The sequence below is a fragment of the Lacerta agilis genome, chromosome 7 (genome assembly GCF_009819535.1).
Source record: "Lacerta agilis isolate rLacAgi1 chromosome 7, rLacAgi1.pri, whole genome shotgun sequence".
Lineage (NCBI taxonomy): Eukaryota > Metazoa > Chordata > Lepidosauria > Squamata > Lacertidae > Lacerta > Lacerta agilis.
In genome coordinates, this window is record NC_046318.1 from 35,369,980 (window position 1) to 35,375,979 (window position 6,000).

Here is a 6,000-nt window from a genome sequence, read left to right on the forward strand (position 1 = left end):
GTCAAAAGGCCTGTGTGCTGATAGATTTATTGCTGCTACTAGTACTTGCATGTGCCAAGATCAGCTAAGCAGTTCTGATGTGGGGGAATGGGCCATCTAAAATACCTTTTCTGGAGGCATTTAAGCAGATGCAAGATTCCTGTTCTGAGCAGGTCTAGGTGACTTCCAGAGTAACTGCTAAGTCTGTGATTCTCATATTTATTTCTTTGAAATGCATATAAACACACAGGCACTGCTTTCCTAAAAATGTTTGATGGAGATACCTTCCTTCCTTTCTCTACTGGAAACATTTAAAATAACTTTTAGGAAGCATAATTTTCCTTAATTATCACACTATTTAGCAGCAATGGTAAAGAGATGCCAGTTTAATTACCAGTGCTAATAATTTCATTTATCATCCCACAAATGGTATTTGTAGTTAGTGACAGATCAATCTAAGCAAGACTCAGGACCAGGTTTCTTCATCCTCGGCCCTCCAGATGTTTTGAGACTACAATTCCCATCATCCCTGACCACTGGTCCTGCTAGCTAGGGATCATGGGAGTTGCAGGCCACAAACACCTGGAGGGTCAAGGTTGAGGAAGTCTGCTCAGGACTGATTCTTAGGCTACAGTCCTGCTACAACTTTTCACTTCCTGAAAAGTGTAAAAAATAATAATAATGAATGCCTTTTTATTTTGAAGCTGGGGGCTTCCTGGGACTTAATTCCAGTAGTGCCTCTTTCTTCTTCTTTTTTTAAAGTACAGATGGACCACAGTTTCAAGCAGCAACATCACTGCTGTTGGTGAACTAGTGAACTGCATTATGTCATGATGTAGCATCATTCTGGAAGCATTATTGCTATATTTTAGAAAGTTGGTGGCCCTATTAGTAAGGGACCATGGCTCTGTCATATGCGACAGGTCACAGGTTCAATCCCTGGCATCTCCACATAAGACATTGGGGGGGGGACACCTGTCTGAGATTCTAGAAAATTGCTGTCTCTCTGTGTACATCAGGGGTGAGGAACTGGATCTGGCCACTGGGCAAGATGCTGATCTTATCCATTTCCCATGGGTGTGGCTGCCCATCTGTCAATCTCCTGATGGCACTAGAGAGTTCCCATTAGTGAATGGGGGTGGATGGAAGGAAATGGATTCAGAATCATTTTTTCCCTTTGACAGAAATGGGTGAAATATAGATTAAAGCCTGACAAATTGCTGGCAGATAAACATGGGGGCTTTTCTGTTCGAGAACTCTAAATTGTGAACCTGCCCTTCCCTCCCCTCTAAATAAGGAGATCTCTAACCTTTTTTATTATTATTTCTGGTTACAGTTGGATGAAATTTACAAACAAGTTTGCCCTTTCCAGAGGTGTGAATCCTGCCAAATTTCAGCCTTGTCAGTCTTGCCCAGAGTGTTGATAATAAACTGATCCTTAGTGAAAATGACTGTGATGAACCCTTTTTAACATTGTTGGGATCCATATCTTAGTTAACTGTTTTACTGTTCTGCTGGAACACTTCCTGGCAGCAAGTGTGCCAATGCTGGATTCCAAGGTCAGCATTTCCATTCCCTGTTCTGGTTTCTTATGTGTTAGCAAGGGGCTGCCATGCCTGCGAGTAAGCCACTCAGGTGCAGAGGGTCTTGGCTGGGGAAATTACCATGCATGCAAAATTGAGATGTCCTATCTGCCTGAAGGTACATTTGTTTAGAGTGAGCATCCTAATTAGGAGATCCTTCAGTACTTATCCAAATGAAGGTGAGAAATACATGACACAGAGTCCAGCTCAACAGCAAGGTACATCAAGCAAGAGGCTATTTTATAAATACTATCCAAGAGGACCACCCTATATTTCCATTCAGCCAATAAGATGTGGAGATGAAAAGCTTCCTCATCCATTAAAAAGTCTATTGTACCTTTTTTCTGGGATGGGAGAGACAGCAGTCTTTCTGGAAATATAACTTTGTCGTGCTGAGTTTTCTTCATTTATTTTTATGTTGTCTGGGTTTACTAGACACGTTTAATCATTCTTGATGCTGTTACTGACAGCAAAGAATAAGATGGAAGATATTTTATATATAAATCATACAAAGCACACAATTTATCTTCAGTTAGTCACTGATCCTATACGCGGCCACAATGGAACCCCCCCTCCCCAATGGTGCTGGGGGCGGTGAGCTCCCCATGCCCCCCCCTGTTCCTCCGCCAGTGTGAGCTCCAGGGGAAGCAGCCTTATATAGGCTTCCCCTCCACTCTGCAGCAAGGGCTCAAACTTTTCCCTATGCACCCATCACACAGAGAAGATACTGGGCAAAACCTTGCCCAGTATTTTGGTGCAATCTATGGGCCACAGCACTGCCAGGCAAAGGCGTCCTGTGCTTATTGGGCACGGTACGGGACTTCTACACATACTCAGACAATTCTGGGGAATTTGGAAAGTGTTTCTTGTTTTGCATGCGTATTTTGTACTACTTTAATAATGTGATTGTATTTTGCTATAAATTCTTATTGTGATCCCTCGACCCTGCCTGAGATATATTTGGATGAAGGGTGGGATATAAAAACATTAATTGAATAAACATCTTTCTTCATAATGTAACTGTAGTAGAAGGGAAAGATTGGAGAATCATGTTTGAGAAGTGGGTCTGGGATACCCTAAAGGTTTTACAATTATTCAAATAACTAATCCTGAATTTCATATTCTTAATAAAATGTATTTCCTATGAAGTGGATTCTTGAATTTTTAATGAGCTCATTATTTAACGAAAGCTTATTTAAACATTAAACAACAATCTTGTCAAAACATCACTCCTCCATTGTTACAGTTTTAGATGTAGGTGAATCTGGATTAACTCAGATGTTACATGTGAACTCTTGGAGCTGTTTGTCTCACATTTCTTGACAAACACAAAAACGCACCACTAATTTGGAAAGAAATATTGTTGGAAAATAACCGACAGCAAGAGGGCCAAGAATCATTAACAATCTGGTGCTTATTTTTGAACAGGTGTACAATTTCATTATCAAAGCCAATGGGCAATATCAATGCCAATTTTCGAGCAGCAAAATGTTGCTTGAGATACTGAGCCAATGAATAAATTTGTGCTATTTAAGCCAAACAATTTAGCCTAATCAAGAGAAGTCTACAGTTCTAGGGGAAATATTGTGGGCAATACATATTATTAATAATGCCTTGCAACACAGGGAAGGGCTTTTGAAAGGACTGAACATACAAATTATTTTACTGGATTGTTATGGGTGAGATGCAACAATACCCCTTCTTTCCTGCCCATAGAGTCCACTGAGTCCTGCAATCTGCTTTATAGGTGAGGTCAGGGGAGAAATGGTAACTCCAATTTGTGCAACCAGAAGTCCATTGCACAATAAGGACACCACCTCTAGATGCCACCATGTATTTTTAATTCTGAAATTAATTTCTGGGTTTATTTACTAAAGTCCAGAGACTCATACATGCAGCAGTGGCTTGTCCAAGAGTGGCAACAAACACAGGTTTGCACGTTCCTACCTGCACAATAGTGTGAACTCCAATGAGATCCCTGATGCATGGGTTTCTAATGAAAGGGAGGTGTGGCATCTTGTCACTTGTCTGTGCCCTGATCTAATACAGATGTGCTCATAAAGTACTTTAGGGTGGCAAAAAATGTCAGCATGAGGTGACTTTTCCTTGTCATTATTTCATGGTTTAGCTTTTGTGCACTTGTATTTCTGCCTTCATTTATTTAGATGCACAGTCGATCCCATTCCAAAGGCTCAGATTGAGTAATAGATTCATATCTATAGCTGTCAAATAGTAGATTTTAAAATTATTCTTCATGCTGTGATTAAAAATAAAGCTGACAAGATACAGACACATTTCCAAGCAAACATTAAGGGAGTCTGATAGTGAAAAATCGCATTGTGCTGATATTTATCGATTTAAATTATTCTATGATCACAGCAGAATCCTTCTTATCTCGGATGGTTCCAATTCATGTTTCACCCAGAGAGATGTGGACAGTCAAAAAAGAAAAGAAAAAGAAAACAAGAGCATTACTGCTGCTGCACTGAAGCACACCTGTGAATTGCAAGTTTTGTATTAGAGATGCATCCTTTGGTAAATTAGACAATTAACTAATGCTGTGACCTCAAAGGAGAGACCCACATGAAGACTGCTGACTAGGACTCTATGCACACATGAAGGTACTATCCACAGAGATATATTGGCTAGAATATTTACATTAAACAACCAGGGCTTAATCCATAGAGTTGATGCTGATTGAACACTGTGCAGCACACCACAGAACTGCCAAGGGCAGCCACCATGAACCATGCATGGTGTAGACAGAAACAAGGTTCTACATCTGTACTGATCTGCGCACATGAAAACATGCTAGTAGGCATTTGGTGCTTATTCTTGGTTTTTTATGTGAGAAGATAAAAGTGTAGTTATCTCTGCCATCTGCGGAGTTGGGTTGGGGGAATCCAGATTGGGAGGGTTTGGAATAGGTAGGTTAGTTTTGGAAGGGCGATCATTTTGGATCATGGCTATTTTGTCTGAGAGAGCGAAATTCATGTTGTTCCATCTCTTTAGGTCTTTAATTTTTTGCCACAAGGGCTTCATCCTGGTATGGCTCCCCTTTATCACATACACAGCCCAACAAGAATGACAAAAATCCACCAACAGCATACAAATCAATATGGCTAACCTGATCCAAAACACCCACCCACCCCACTCACACATGAAAACAAAGATCACCACAGCCAATCACAAACAAACAACCACACCCTAGGCCAACCCCAACCTCTCTCACCACCAAAGGAACACAAGTGAATAGCAGAGAACCTGCACAAGCGACACTGACACAAAACCCCACATATATTAAGTAAAACAGAAACATTGCCACCCGACCTTACCCCCACTCACCTCTCTCCCCTCCCCCTCTCTCCCCCTCTTCTTCCTAATGTCTCAACAATGAACGTTCCCCACATCAAATGGGGTGCGCCTTTTGTGTGGTCGCGAGTATCCCCCTTGGATCACGGTGCAGCTCCTGGCAGTTGGACCTGGCACCACCTTTCCTAGGTTGGATACCTGTGGACTCCACCTACTCTAGCAGCCACCAAAACCTGGCTGGGAAGGTGTTGCCAGGGGGGTTGGCCAGGTAGAAGGAGGGATTATGCAGTGCACACAATAGAAGCTGAGTCATACCTGGGAAGCGGCTGTTGGATTCAGAGCTTCCCCACCCTCCACTCCTTCAATTGACATTTACTTTGCAGGTTAACCACCTTTTTCCACAGCCACACAGGCATGCAGGTGCTGCTATGACAAGGTCGCTGTTGAAGGGCCGGAAAGGACTTTCCCTGCATTGGCAGGTTTCGCCTTTCCCGTAGCAATTTGTCACAACTTTGGCGGTTGCAGGCCTTGGGCGGAATCCTTTAGTCATCTACGAAATTGGGGTGGGGGATGGGGAGCGGTGACCCCCACTCCCATTGTGGCATCAATAACAGGATTCCCATTAAAGGGGTCTCAGGGGGAGGCATTAACCATACGCCCCGAGGTCGTCACTGCCGTCCCCCTCCAGCGGCGGCAAATGGGGAGGGGGGCTATCTGCTTGAACATATGTTCTCCAGAGCTAGCCCAGTTCCCACTCATGCTGGATAACCCTGAAGTTACCCAGAAGCCTGGCTGGGGGGGGGGCTGGGAAGGATAAACGCCCAATGCCTGAGCCAAGGTCTTCCTACACCTGAATATTAATAAAGTTGTGGCCAATTTAATCCCATAGAACATTGTCACGTGTCGTTATTTTCCACAGGGGCTGCCCGGGGTTTGGGGGACTCCGCCTGGCCATGCAAATGAAACTGATCTGTAAAAAATGTTACTTGAAAAAGAGAGAGAGAGAGACATTGTACATACTTTTGTAAACCAAGAAAATCTTTAATAAAAATACATTTTAAAAAAAGAAAAAAAGAAAACATGCTAGTAGGAACAGGCTAGCTGCAGTCAATAACTACAAACTATG